Genomic DNA, 14,781 nt, shown 5'->3' on the forward strand with positions numbered 1-14,781 from the left:
TGCAGCAACCTGAAAGTTCTCCAAAGCCCCCACTCTGGGGGGTTTTATGGAGACCTCATTACATAGGACCGATAGGTCATTAACTCACTCTCTAGACCTTGTCCCGCTCCCGGAGGATGGGCCTGGGGCTGCACACACCAAGCTTCTAGTCAAGGTGTGGTCTTTCTGATGACCAGCCCCTTTCCAGAAGCCACCCAGAGTCATTAGGACAAAAGACACTCCCGCCACCCAGGACATTCCAGGACTTAGGAGCCCTGGGTCAGGAACTGGGATTGAAAACCGAATATTACAAGATGCCGCTCGTGCTCTTAACTCTTACGAAATCACAAGGGATTTAGGAATCCTGTGTCTGGAACTGAGGGCAGAGACCAAGATATGTATTTTTTTTTTCTGTAATTTCACAGGAGAATTTATGAATTCGGTTGTAAATAAGTTGAAAATTAGATGAAAATAGAACATTCAGTGAAAAAGCATAGAGGCATGATTTAGACTTCTTGTTAATATTCAAACATACGACTCTGACAAATTAGGAAAGTGGTTATGGATGGCTTTTTAAAAAATTAAAAATTAGGGACGCCCGGGTGGCTCAGTAGTTGAGAGCATCTGCCTTCGGCCCAGGGTGTGACCCCAGGGCCCCAGGATCGGGTCCCACATCAGCCTCCCTGCATGGGGACTGCTTCTCCCTCCTGTCTGTGTCTCTGCCTCTCTCTCTGTGTGTGTGTCTCTTGTGAATAAATAAATAAAATCTTTAAAAAGAAATAAAAAATCAGTAACAAAGTGATTTGCATCAATCCATTTTTTCCAGATAATTGAAGTTTACATCTTCAAGGGGTGTCTATTCATTATAATTTTTTTTTACAGAAATATGTCTAGAATATTTAATTAGCACCCTGCTTCTTAAATAGATGATGGCCCTTGATTAATCACATCTGCCACGTCTGTCACCGTGTTAGTACAGTGGCCTCTCAGGTTCTCCTGCAATCTCCTAAGCTCTCAGGGACTGGTAATTACTCCTCTAGTCACAGAGCCTCCCTCTGGTAACCCAGCGCCTTCTCCTCTGTTGTTTCCCTCTTGCTGTGCTCCGAGAAACACGGTTACTGCTGGGTTTATATGAATTAGGGGTCGGCGGGGGCCTCTCTTCGGGCCTTTGGGCCAAAGGCAGGGTGGCCGCCACTTTGGCAGCTTGGTTCTTGTCTACCACCAGCTTCTCTGGCCTGGTCACTGAACGGCAGAAGTTTCTGCGAGGGCAGCAAAACTTCCACCATACTTTTTGCTGGCATAACTTTTGGAAGTTGCTTTTGGTACCATTAAATGACAAAATGAAAATGAAAAATGGATCTGATGTCGTTTATTCAAGGGCAGGCAGCCTGCGGCTGGAGAAGCACAGGGTCTCCCAAGCAGTGGAGACCCTTCCCCAGGGGGTTTGGCAAGAGCGAGTTTTCTAGAGCATTAGAAGAGGCAATGTGGAATCAGGGCACACTTGGCTCGGAGGTCAGGGGTTTCTCACAGGGCCCCTGGGTGGCTCAGTGGGTTAACCATCCCTCTTCAGCTCAGGTCATGGTCCCAAGGGTCCTGGGATCCAGCCCCGCGTCGGCTCCTGCTTCTTCCTCTCCTCACCTCCCACCCTCACTCGTGCTTGCTCTTGCAATCTTCATCTCTCTCAAATAAATAAATAAAATCTTAAAAAAAAAAAAAAAAAAAAGACTAGCGGCCTTTTTTATCTAGAGTAAGGTAAGCTCGCTGATGCCGAACTGGAGGATTACGATTGGTGCGTGTGAAGTTTCTCTGACAGGTGTCCCCTGAAGGTGCAGGCCGCCTTAGGTTTAGACTTGCGACATGGGCCAGGCCACTGGGCAGGCAGGGGGCTTCATTCTGTGGGTCCCGCTGCACAAACTAACTTCACTAGTACGCATTGCCGTGCACCGCTGCTGTCAAGAGGAACAGTGGCTCCGGGTGAGGATGAAAGAGTGGCCCGTGCGAATTAGAGCAGCCCTTCATTCATCCGGCATCCAAAGAAAACCATCAGGCCTTATTTATCAGTGCCTTTCTTACTCATTTGAACTATTTTTTAAATAAAGGGTTTTCTTTAACATCTTAACCAGGTGTTTCTAAGTCTTATAGCCTTCTGGGGTCACTGTTTTCTTTACTGTCCTCAGAAGACCAGCCCAGCAACCCTCCGAGGGAGAGCCCCGTCTGTGAGGACTGCAGGACAGGCAGGGAGTGGGGCCCGACTCACCGGGGAACCCCTCACTCCAAACTGCTTCTGCTTGGGAGTTCCCACCCGCTGCGTCCCCCTCCCACGACGTCCTTCTCCACGCCTCATCACCCCCGGTGTGACCTCTGGCCCTCAAAGCACCGTCAAACACAAGTCTGTGTGTCTGTTGCTCCTTCGCTTGTTGAAATAACTTCCTAGGCCCAAGGCGGTCACGCTGCCCACGGTGCCACGGCAGCAGCTGAAACACAGGGGTCACGTCCCCGGGAATGCTCGGCTTGTCCGGCGGGCCAGGCCTCACCCCGCCAACCCCGGGCTCTGCACCTGCTCTCTTGTTCCTCCCTCTTCATCCTCTAGAAGCGTCCCGCCTCCCGCCCCTTTTGCAGTGCTCCCAGCGGAGAATGAAGTGCTCAAGTTTGTTTGTGTCACTTGCATGGTCTTCTTTAACCACTTTTTAAAAGACTTAAAGATTTGAGGGAAAGGGCCAGAGTCTGCAGCATGGCACAGAATAAGAAATTAAAAGCCAGTCCCTCGAATCACTGTCTTCGGGGTCCCCGGGCCAGCCACGGGCAGAGACGTGCTCCCGGTGACGTGCTCCTCAGGTGCCAGCCTGTGCCCTTCCCTCCTGGGAGCTCACTTGTCCTCTCACCCCCACCCCCTCAGCCTCCAGGGCCCACCAGCACGGAAGTCAACCAAGTCAACCGTTAGAATTTCAGGAATTTTGCAAACCTGATGCTAAACACAGCCATTGTTAAAAAGTAAATTACGTGAGCGTAGGTTTAAATATGGTAATTTTTAGAAAGGTAACAGGTACTCAAAACACCTCACTTCCCAATCCTAGTACAGCCAGCAGCCTGCGCCCCTGAGATGATTTCCTTTGTTGCTCCCATATAATGGAAATACTTTATAATGGTGCACAGCTCTGCAAACTCAGGCGAGTGCTGCCAACCGGGTTTGGGGGTGTTTGTTGTTGTTGTTGCAGAGGAGCTTGTGGAACCTCCCGGCGCCCCCCCCCCCTTGGGACAACCGAAACCACCTGTTCTGTCCGCAGACCAGTTTAAACTCCGCAGCACCCAAGTCCCCTGTTCTGAGCGGGCCTGGGGCCAAGGGCTGAGCCCAAAAGACAGGGCGTCCGGGGAGCTCCTGGAGGCCCTGGAAGCCCTGGAAGCCAGGAGCCCGAGCGCCCTCACCTCTCCGTTCAATCGCACCGTGCATACAGTCTGCACCTGCTGTTTCCTAGTCCTGCTCGTGGACATGGACGGAGCCTTGAGTCGGCCCGAGGGGGGCGGCGGAGCAAATGGGAGCAGGAGGGCAGGGAGGCGGCTTTGGGAACACTGAGCCCTCCTGGGAGGGAGTAGGGACAGCGCGTCATCATTGAGGGGAAAATCCTATAAGCAAAGCGAATGGAAACCCGTCCATCCGTCTGAGGGGGATCAGAGGAGGGAGGGCAGCAGCGCCTGCTGGGGTTTGTGAGTCATTTCCTGCTTTAATCCTTCCTGTTTGTCCTTGGTTTTTCCACAGGTAACGGTGAGGCTCACCTTCCACCGCAGTCCTGGGGTTGGGCCAACGGCTGGGGACTTGGGGCCCTTTGATGTCTGGAGCTGTTGAGGGCCACAGATGATGCCTAAATTTGCAAACTTTCCGGGGCTTCGAGGCTTCTGATCTGATCGACTCTGCAGATGCGAGCTGGAGGGAGCCCGCTGAAGGCCTCCTCCCTCCCTGCCCCATCTCGCTCCTCTCTCTTCCTTTTTCTTCCTTCCTTTCTTCCTTTCTTTCTTTCTTTCTTTCTTCTTTCTTTCTTCTTTCTTTCTTTCTTCTTTCTTTTTCTTTCTTTCTTTCTTTCTTTTTTTTTTCTTTCTTTTCTTCTATGAGAGACAGAGAGAGAGAGAGGCAGAGCACAGGCAGAGGGAGAAGCAGGCTCCCCACAGGGACCCCGACATGGGACTGGATCCTGAGACCCCAGGATCACGCCCTGGGCTGAAGGCAGGCACTAAACCACTGAGCCACCCAGGGATCTCTCTCTCTTTCTCTTTCTTTCTTTTCTTTCTTTCTTTCTTTCTTTCTTTCTTTCTTTCTTTCTTTTTTTCTTTCTTTCTTTTTTCTTTCTTTCTTCTTTCTTCTCTCTCTCTCTCTCCCCCCCTTCCTTCCTGCCTTCTCTCTGTCTCCCTTTCTTGCCTTCTCCCCCCCCTCCTTCTGGCCTGTCCCCCTTCCCCCCTTCTTTGGTCTTGGGTGCTACTCTCAGTACTCTTGTGTCCTGGTTACGGGGTGCTACCACAGGGAGAGGAAATGGGAGCCTGAGCGTATGATCTTGAGGCTCATAACTGAACTCCTGCGGGTCCCCCAGAGGCATGAGAAAGACAGAGGAGCGAAACGGGGCTCCTTTGAAAGAGGAACCGTAAAAACGAAACTTATGAGCCTTGTTTACCTTTTTCCAAACAACCTCAGCGTACCTACATCTGAGAAGAACTTTCCTTCTGAAGCGGTCGCTGCACGAGCTGGAAAGAGCTCGGACTGTGCCGTGGGGCCTCCCGGGCGGGCCCTCGGTGGCTGTGGGACCGCGTGGGCTGCTAAGCCCGCGTCCTCAAGGCCCAGCCGCCCGCGTCCTGCAGGTGGGCAGCCGGCCGTGCTTACCCGTTGCCCCTGGGTGTTGGTCAATCCTGATTAAACCCGGGCCGTAAAAACCTATCACAGAGTGACGGGCACGCAGTAGTGCAGGTTCCATCCGTTCTAGTTCATTCTTTCCCTACACCCAGCCCCAAACATTGGCACCAGCACAGTTCTGTAAGGAAACAATAAAAAGAGACGTATTTCCATACTACTGTCATGTTCCACAGCTTACACAAAGGAAAGCACGGACACAGAAGTGAGTGGGCTAAGGACACAATGACCAGTCAGAGGCGCCAGCCCTTGACCAAGGCTCCTCATGCCCAAACCCGAACATTAATGGCAAGACTCGAGGTCTCGCTGGTAATCAGTTTTTAAAGCAGAAAAGAGCATAAAGTTTGGAGTCAGAAAAATCTGGTCATGGTCTCAGGGTCCTGGGGTGGAGGACTCTATCCTGTCCTCTATACAGAGGACTTACTCTCTGTATGATTTTGGAAAAGTCACGTAACCTCACTAAACCCATCTCCTCATCTGTAATATGGGACCAATATACCTAGTGTTGATCCATAAACTCAGCTAATTTAGCAGAAGCAGAAATTTGGAGCCAAAGGTGACTATGAGAACAAGGTAATAGAAGAAGGCATTGCACTGACAAAGGATGTAGGATGGAGGTTTGAGCCCAATATCCGTGGGGTTTCCGTGGGGTAACATATGTGGAAAAGGAGCCTAAAGTGAGATTCCCTCCTTTTAAATTGGGGCTAATTCTCCAAAAACCATAAACAAATCAATAGATGCTAAGCTCTCCCCACATTACAGAGCTGACCCCCATTTTCAGGAATCTACAAAGATGAGAAAAAGCTGGCTTTGCAGCCCTGAACCCTTCACCTCTACCAGGAGTTGAAGTTGAAGCGAAAGGAAGGAGAGAATTTCTCTGCAGAGGGTTATGGGAATATTGTGTTCTACCCAGCATGGGGCAGGGCACATCCCCTCACTTCAGGCAGTTGGACAGGCTCCAACAGAACCGTAAGCAGCAGATCATTAGGAGTGACATGATGTGTCCTCTGGAGTTTGGGGTTTGTAAGGCCCATGAAGAGAGGCTGTGGATAGATGGACCTACGGCCACAGAGCAGAGGACTGACCATCCAGAGATGGTGGGACAAATGCAGGAGTGTTTCCCCAGACCAGATGTAGGCTTTCGGTGGAGCCGATCTGGAGCCAATTTGAAAGCTCCTCACTCCGTAGAGGTCCCCTCATGACCAACTTTAGGAAGCTCAGTCCTGAAAGTAGAAGTTAAAACCAGCCAATCAGATAAGAAGCATCACCTACATTGGGGGAATTACAGTTAAAGATTGTCAGTAGGGGAATCTTTGAAGAACCTAAAAATAGTCAATAATGTTAATCTGCCCCAATCTAGGTCACAGGGATATGAAAATGGGCTCAAACCCCCATCCTACATCCTTTGTCAGTGCAATGCCCTCTTCTATTGCCTTATTCTCATAGTCACCTTTGACTCCAAATTTCTGTTCCTGCTAAATTAGCTGAGTTTATGTATCATTTGACTGCCAGTGTGTATTTCCCTATTCCTTACTACCTCAAACCCAGGGAAGATTCAGATCATCCCCCAAATTTCTGCCTACAAAGCCCCATTTACACAAAAGTGTTGCATGGATACAACATTCTGATTGTAAGAAAGCTTTTTGGGGACACCTGGCTGGCAGTCATCAAGCATGTGACTCTTGGTTCGAGCCCCACGGTGGGTGTAGAGATTACTTTAAAAAACTGAAATCTTTAAAAAAGAAAGGTTTTTGGAAGAAAGATTGGTTTACACTAAAGCAACACAGAGTCAGCTATTATTTTTATCTTCCCAGAAAGCATTTCTATTTTTCTGATAATAGACCCTTCCCCCATCACAGGCAAAAATGTAGTCACATGACCTGTGTCAGTTGATTGTAGCGCCCTATTTCACTGGCGCTGATGATTGGTGCAAGGGATGAACATGGAATCCAAGCAAGTCTAATTAGAACATGTCCCTGGAATTGTTACACGCACACTGGAACCCCTACAGGCCCCCTAAAAGCTCTTTCTTTATGGTTGCTCAGCAACCATGTTTCTTGCCACATAGCCAAGTCCTGCCTGCTGCAGAAAAGAATGAAGTCAAACAGAGATGAGCAAAGCTGAAAAAGAAGGGAATGAGGGAAGAAGAGAGCGAGAGATCTGGCACTGTTAACCCAGGTTTCTATTTTCAGCCCCTGCAACACTGGTTTCTGTAAATCTTTCTTAGTTGCTACAAACTCACCTAGTATCTTTCCAAATTTTGTGACCCACTAAGATCCCTTTTTTATTTAAGCTTCTTGGAACTGGATTTGTGCCACTTTCAAACATAAGACTGATTAATCCAGCAATATCTTCCAATTAAATGTTGGGTATCTCTGGCCTTAAAAGCCCTTTCCCTCCGCTGTCCCTAGAAATGTGCACCCATGCCTGTCACTAGTTTTATACTCTTTTGATGTCTCCACTCTCTTTCCTTGCTCTTCCCCTTCTGCCTTCTCTTTTCTGTTGCCTCCTAGAATAAGAAGTAAATTCCCTTCTGTATGCCAAACAGTTCAGCTACTTTTTTCATTATATCAGTCCCCAAAATCCATGTTCTCAGATCATATCCTTCACCGTGATTTATCAAGGTATTTTCCTTGTGCAGGTCAATACACACACACACACACACACACACACACACACACACAGTCTTGGACCACTTGTTGTCTATTAGGAAAAAAATCTAACCTAGATATTTCCTAATTTTTTGGATAACTGGTCAGGTAAATTATGTAAGTTTTCTCATTCATAAAATTATATTTCAGAGTTAAAGAGGCTATATAGATTAGCTACCCTAACCCCTTTAATAAGCTTAGAGAAGTTAAGTAGCTTGTCTGGTATCAAAAAAGGAGTTAGTGGTATTATTGGGGCTCCTCATTCTTTGTCCAAGGCAAAAGAACAAGCCTTTATGACCTTGCTTAATGCCATTATATAAGTTGGTTAAGTTTCCAAACTCAATGTTCAGAAGAACCTCTGAGTTTCAGTCCCTCAACTATAAATGATGTAAAACAGATCATAGTTCTTTAACACTTTTAAATCTGGAACCTTTTTTTTAAATGAAATCCTATACTAACTGCAAATAAAAACAAAATATATAATGATAATAATATATATATACTAATTCAGATGCTTCAAGAAACAAGATGCCAAAGATTTACTGGAGGAAACAACAATGAAGGAAAAAGGAGAATAAACTGGAGAGTTGGACTCTTCAGACCATGACGTAGATCTGACCCTTAGGAGAAAGAGAGGAAAGGAAGAAAGATCGGATGAATCGAATCTCAGACTACTGTGCAGTTCTAAGAAAGTTCCATCTGGGCTGAGGAGTCCTCAAGCCAAAGTCACCCATCAGAGGAATCTGTACCTTGCAGAAAAGACCTACATTTGTATTCATATCACATTCAATCAATGATTAGGGGCAACTCATGAAAAGGGGAGCTTTTATGGAGATACAATGGTGGATTCAGAGCGTGATGTCAGACTCATCAATCAATTAGGCTTCCTGCAACAAAAGATGTGAGTGGTGTACTTCCATGGCTACCTCAATAAGTTAAAAAAAAAATTTACAGAAATTGCATTTGGGTTCTTTTCTATACCTTCCACTTTTCTCCTTATTGTGTTTGTGAGGAAATAAATGCAATATACAGAAAAGAAACAGATGGAAGCTATATTGTTGAAAAATATACCTGATATAACAATTCACTAGTTGGGATTAACAGATGCAAAGAAATGATCAGCAAGCTTGATGGCATAATAATGGAAACCATCCCAACAGTAGTAGAGGGAGAAAAAAACTCTTAAAAAAAAGAAAGAGAGAGGGATGCTTGGGTGGCTTAGTGGTTGAGCATCTGCCTTCAGCCCGGCGTGATCCTGGAGTCCCAGAGTCGAGTCCCACATCAGGCTCCCTGCATGGAGCCTGCTTCTCCCTCTGCCTGTGTCTCTGCCTCTCCCTCTGTGTCTCTCATGAATGAATAAATAAATAAAATCTTTAGAAAAAAAAGAATTAGAAGAATCCCAATAACCTAAAATTCACAATAACTGGAATCCAAGAAAAAAAAAAAACAACTACCAAGCAATGCAAAAAAAAGGAAGGAAAATATGACCTATAATGAGGAAAAAAGGAAATTAAATATAAACAGAAACAGAAACAGAAAGTGATACAAATGGCAGAAGTCCTAGAAAAAGACATTTAAACCCTGATTATACACATTCTATATGTCCAAGAAACTAGAAGAAAACATCAGTCTATTAAGGAGAAGCATAGAAGATATAAGCCAACCCAAACTGAACTTCTAGAGATAAAAGAAATACAATGTCTGGTATCAAAAAAATAAATTAGGTTGAATTAAGAACTGATTAAATACTGCATAAAACAATATGTGAACTAGAAGACACAGCAATAGAAACTATTCAAAATGACACATAAAGAAAAACGGAAGGGGCCCCTGGGTGGCTCAGTGGTTGAGCATCTGCCTGTGGCTCAGGTTGTGATCCCGGAGGTCCGAGATCGAGTCCCACATCAGGATCCCCATGGGGAGCCTGCTTCTCCCTCTGCCTGTGTCTCTGCCTCTCTGTCTCTCATGAATAAATAATTCAAATCTTTTTTTAAAAACTGAAAATAAAGGGGATCCCTGGGTGGCTCAGTGGTTTGGCGCCTGCCTTTGGCCCAGGGCGTGGTCCTGGAGTCCCGGGATCAAGTCCCACATCGGGTTCCTGGCATGGAGCCTGCTTCTCTCTCTGCCTCTCTCTCTCTCTCTCTCTCTCTCTCTTTCCCTATGTCTATCATGAATAAATAAATAAAATCTTTTAAAAAAAACTGAAAATAAAAAAACCTGGAAGCACTGATTTTGAGGTCTACTTTACATGGACCAATCAATGTGCATGGAACTGGAGTCCAGGAAAAGGTGGGGGAGAGGCAAAAAGTTTGAAAAAATAGGGGTCAAAAAAAAAAAAGAAAAAATAGGGGTCAAATTTCCCAAGTTTGATGAAGTTATTGAGGCTAGATCCAAGAAGCTCAAAAACTCCCAGCCACAAGTAACTTAAGAAAACTATGCCAGGGTCCACCATAATCAAGTTGCTTCAAACCAGTGATAAAGAGGAGAGCTTAAAAGCAGCCAGAGATAAAAGATACATTCAATACAAAGAGATAAAGATAAAGTAACCTCAGGGGAAACAGTGCTAGCCAGAAGGCAGGGCAACAACATCTTAAGAGTAAAGGACAAAACTGTCAGCCGAGAATTCTATACCTAGTGAGAATAGCTTTTGAACACAAAGCTGAAATACTTTTTCAGAAATACAAAAGCTGAAAGATATCATTACTACTAGCAGATGGGTGCTATAAGGAAGGTTTAAGGGGCGCCTGGGTGGCTCCATTGGTTGAGCGTCTGCCTTTGGCTGAGGTCATGATCCTGGGGGCCTGGGATTGAGCCCCACATCAGGCTCCCTGCACAGCAGGAAGCCTGCTTCTCCCTCTCCCTCAACCCTTGTTCATGTGCACTCTCTCTTGCTCACTGTCTCTCAAATAAATAAATAAAATTTTTTAAGGAGTGTTTACAAAGCCCTCTGAGAAGAATGGTAATGATAGCAGGTTGTTTAATAGAGGAGGTAGCACAGCTACCACTGAGCTCCCCACCTTACCCCTCCCTTGAGAGGCTCCAGAGATGCCTAAGGATGCTCAGAACGACCTCAGATGACTTCTAAGAGCCCTTCCAGTTCTCACTCTTTAAAAAAGCCTGATTCCAGATGATATGTTTTCTCTTGGGCCCTTTGCCTAACAGCAGAATGAATAGTCGTCAAATAAATATTAGTGAGCATGTTACAGTTTCATGATGCAGAGCCAGGAATTAATGAAATAGTTATCCAAAACCATCTTCTCTTCTGCTCTTAGTGATCTATTATACTACTACTATTTTGATCACCAGCAATCAGGGATGTGGCAAAGAGGCAGAATTTGTACTGGACGGGGCACCTGGGTGACTCAGTAGTTGAGCATCTGCCTTTGGCTCAGGTCATGACCTCAGGATCCTGGGATCGAGTCCCACATCAGGCTCCTCACAGGGAGCTTGCTTCTCCCTCTGCCTGTGTCTCTGCCTCTCTCTCTCTCTCTGTGTCTCTCATGAATAAATAAAATATTTGAAAAAAATAGAATTTGTACTGGAACTGACCGGCAGACAAAGCCAACAATAGCAAACTTGGAAATCTAGTAGCTGGAAGCATACTGAAGCTGACTCCTAATACACTGAGTGCTAGGCCAATTGTGCAAGTAGTGACACAAGCTTGAGACTCAGTTTCTTCATATTTATAATAAATATTTTTTTAAATGACCCTGAGGTCCCTTCTGGTTCTAACGGCCTGTGAGCCTATGAGTGTGACTGAACTCAGATTAGTCTCATCCTGTCTATATTGTCTCACCCTTCTCAGTCTGACTGGGTATCAGCAGGGAAATTCCTACCACCTTAAAATAACGATTATTTTTATCATCCAAAAACTAAAATCCCACAACATGAATGGACCTCAAGCTTAATTATGCTAAGCAAAATAAGTCAGTCAGAGAGAGAAAAATATTGCCCAATTTCACTTATATATGAAATCTAAACAACCCCCTCCAAAACAAAACAAAACAAAACAAAACAAAACAAGTTTATGGATACAGAGAACAGATTGGTGGTAGCCAGAGACAAGGGTGGGCAAAATGGGTGAAGGGGGTCCAAGGGTACAAACTCTGTCACAAATAAATAAGTCATTGGGATGTAATGTACAGCATGGTGTCAATGGTTAATTGCATATTTGAAAGTTGCTAAGAGAATAGATCTTAAAAGTTCTCATTACAAGAAAAACATTTACAACTGTGTGTGGTGACGGATGTCAACTAGACTTCTTGCAATGATCATTTCACAGTATATACAAATATTGAATCATGTTGTATGCCTCAAAGGAATGTAAAGTTATCAATTATATCTCAATTATAAAAAGTAAAATGGACAATGGTTAAGTCTAAATTTGTATGTCATATAAATGTATATATTTATATATCACATAACGTCCTTGCAGAGGCAATTCTGGACAGAGGACAAATCAGTGGTGGCCAGGGTTTCTAGGTGGGGAGAAGGGTTGACTGTAATTGGGTAGCACAGGGGAAATTTGGGAGTGATAGAACTGTTTCATATCTTGATTCCGGTGGTGCTTGTATGACTACTCATTTGTGAGAACCCATAGAATGGTACACTCCAAAATGAATTTTACTGTATGTAAATTTAAAACTAAGTAATTTCTAAATGAATAAGCTAATAGCTTGAGGGTTGACTCATGGTGTTTAAAGTTTATGTCATTTTTAATATATCCTAGATATATTTTAATATATCCTAGATAATTTTCCAGGCACTGATTTAGTTTCTTATTTGAATCCTAAAATCTCTTTAAGCTCTTAAAAATATCCCAAATCTTAGCATATACTTTAAGTCATGTAATGTATACTGTCAAATAAATCCGTTGTCTTAAAAATGTGATGATGTAAAAAAAATGTGACAGTGTATGGTTTTATGAGACTTAAGAAACAGATTTTTTTTTTTAGCTGTAACACACATACCATAAATTCATCTGTTTTAAGTGTACAGTTCAATGATTTTCAGTAAATTAACACAGTTGTGGGGCAGCTGGGTGGCTCGGTTAGTTAAGACACTGACTCATGATTTCGGCTCAGGTCACGATCTCAGGGTGGCGAGATGGAGCCTGGAGTGGGGCTCTGTGCTCACCACAGAGTCTGCTGGAGATTCTCTCCCTCCCTCCACCCCTCCCATTTGTGCTCACTCTCATGCTCTCTCACTCTCTCCCCCTCTAAAATAAATGAACAAAAATTTAAAAATACTTTATTACTTGTAAAAAATACTTTATTATTTGTATTTTGATATTTCATTTGATCTTCCCAACATGTTTATAAAGTAAATGAGGTAGATATTGGCATCCTCGCTTGCAAGTGAAGGAAACTGTTTTGAAGGGGCACAGGTATTTTTTTTTTAAGATTTTATTTATTCATGAGACACAGAGAGAAGCAGAGACACGGGCAGAGGGAGAAGCAGGCTCCCAGCAGGCAGGGAACCCAATGTGGGACTCAATCCCAGGACCCCAGGGTCACGCCCTGAGCCAAAGGCAGACGCTCGACCAGTCCCAGGGAACTTACAAGTCTGCCTGGAAGTGACCCAAGGAATACTCAATACTGATGATACTTTAGTATTTTCATAGTACCACACCTGTAAAATAACCACTTGTAAACAATCAATGGGAAGAGGAAAGAACAGGTATACAACGTTGCTAGTTCCAGTCTTCTCAAATCTGAACAGGGGACACTGATTACCATTAGGAGGAACAGCAATGGACAACAGATATATAAAAGAAGTGGTGGGGGACGCCTGGGTGGCTCAGTCGGTTAAGCGTCTGCCCTCGGTTCAGGTCATGATCTCTGTGTGCTGGGATCTAGCATGCTCAGTGGGGAGTCTGCTTCTTTCTCTCTCTCTGCCCCTTTCCACTGATCATTGTCTCTCTCAAATAAATAAATAAAACCTTTAAAAGGGGGGGGGGGGGAATCCCTGGGTGGCTCAGAGGTTGAGCCCCTGCCTTCAGCTCGGGGCGTGACCCCAGGGTCCTGGAATCAAGTCCCGCATCGGGCTCCCTGCATGGAGCCTGCTTCTCCCTCTGCCTGTGTCTCTGTTTCTCTCTCTCTCTCTCATAAATAAATCTTTTTAAAAATTTTTACCAAAAAAATTTTAATTTAATTTAATTTAATTTAAAAGGGGGGGAAGAAGTGGTGGTGTGCATCAGCAGGAAAAGGATGGGTTTTTATTTTATTTTACTTTTTTTTAAATTTTTTTAAGGATGGGTTTTTAAATCGAATCACACTGGACCCTGCACCCTGCTAGCTGCCACCATACACAAAACTCAATTCCAGGATTATTAAAGATTTGGACACGAGAGGCAAAAATATAAAGATCTTAAAGGAGATAGTAAAATATCTTCATGATCTTGGTGTAGGAGAGCATTTCTTTTTTAAGATTTTATTTATTTATTCATGAGAGACACAGAGAGAGAGGCAGAGACACAGGCAGAGGGAGAAGCAGGCTCCATGCAGGGAGCCCGACATGGGACTTAATCCCAGGACCCTGGGGTCACGCCCTAGGCCGAAGGCAGATGCTCAGCCACTTAGCTACCCAGGCGTCCCTAGGAAAGGATTTCTTATACCAGATACAAAAAGCATTAGCAATAATCACATGTTAAAATGTTTTAAATCTGTTCACCTAAAAGACATTATAAAGAAAGTAAAAACCCAAGGAACAAACTGGGAGAAGATATTTGTAATATGTGTAACTGACAAAAAATTGATATCCAGATACATTTAATGAATTCCTGTAAACACATATGCACATAAAGAGAAAAATAAAATAAAATAAAATAAAATAAAATAAAATAAAATAAAATAAAATAAATAATGGCAAAGACATGAATAGGTATTTCCCAAAGGGCAAAGGGGAAATCCAAATTGCTCGGCCTCTTTAATTACCAGAAAAATGCAAATTAAAACCACCAGAAAGTACCATTACACACCCTCCGATAATAAAACTTAAATATTAAAGTCTGATAATACTACATGTAAGAGAGAACCCAGAGCAGTGGAAACTCAGTATAAGTTATATCTGCTGAGTGGAGAATGATTGGTATAAACCATTTAGTCTCTTCTTGCACTTGGTAATTCCACCCATCGGTGTACATCCTACACTTGAGCTGATCCCTGCCAAGTGCACCATATGCAAGAATGTTCACAGAAACTCTACGCTTATGAGCTCAAACCCAAGACAGCCCAAGTGCTCTTCAACAGCAACAGCAGG

The 14,781-nt window shown here is 44.3% G+C and overlaps 1 long non-coding RNA gene across 1 annotated transcript in view; it reads right to left on the minus strand.

Moving 5' to 3' along the window:
- Positions 1–7,279, minus strand: part of LOC118353591 (uncharacterized) — a 30,496-nt gene extending 23,217 nt beyond the window's left edge. The window contains exons 1-3 of the long non-coding RNA XR_004812837.2: positions 6,751–7,279; positions 5,809–6,093; positions 4,844–4,991 (exon numbers count right to left, since the gene is read on the minus strand). This is a non-coding gene — a long non-coding RNA (uncharacterized LOC118353591). The remainder of the gene's footprint in view (positions 1–4,843; positions 4,992–5,808; positions 6,094–6,750) is intronic.
- Between the last annotated feature and the right edge of the window lie 7,502 nt (positions 7,280–14,781).

Source organism: Canis lupus, chromosome 38 (genome assembly GCF_003254725.2).
Source record: "Canis lupus dingo isolate Sandy chromosome 38, ASM325472v2, whole genome shotgun sequence".
NCBI classification, from domain to species: Eukaryota; Metazoa; Chordata; class Mammalia; order Carnivora; family Canidae; genus Canis; species Canis lupus.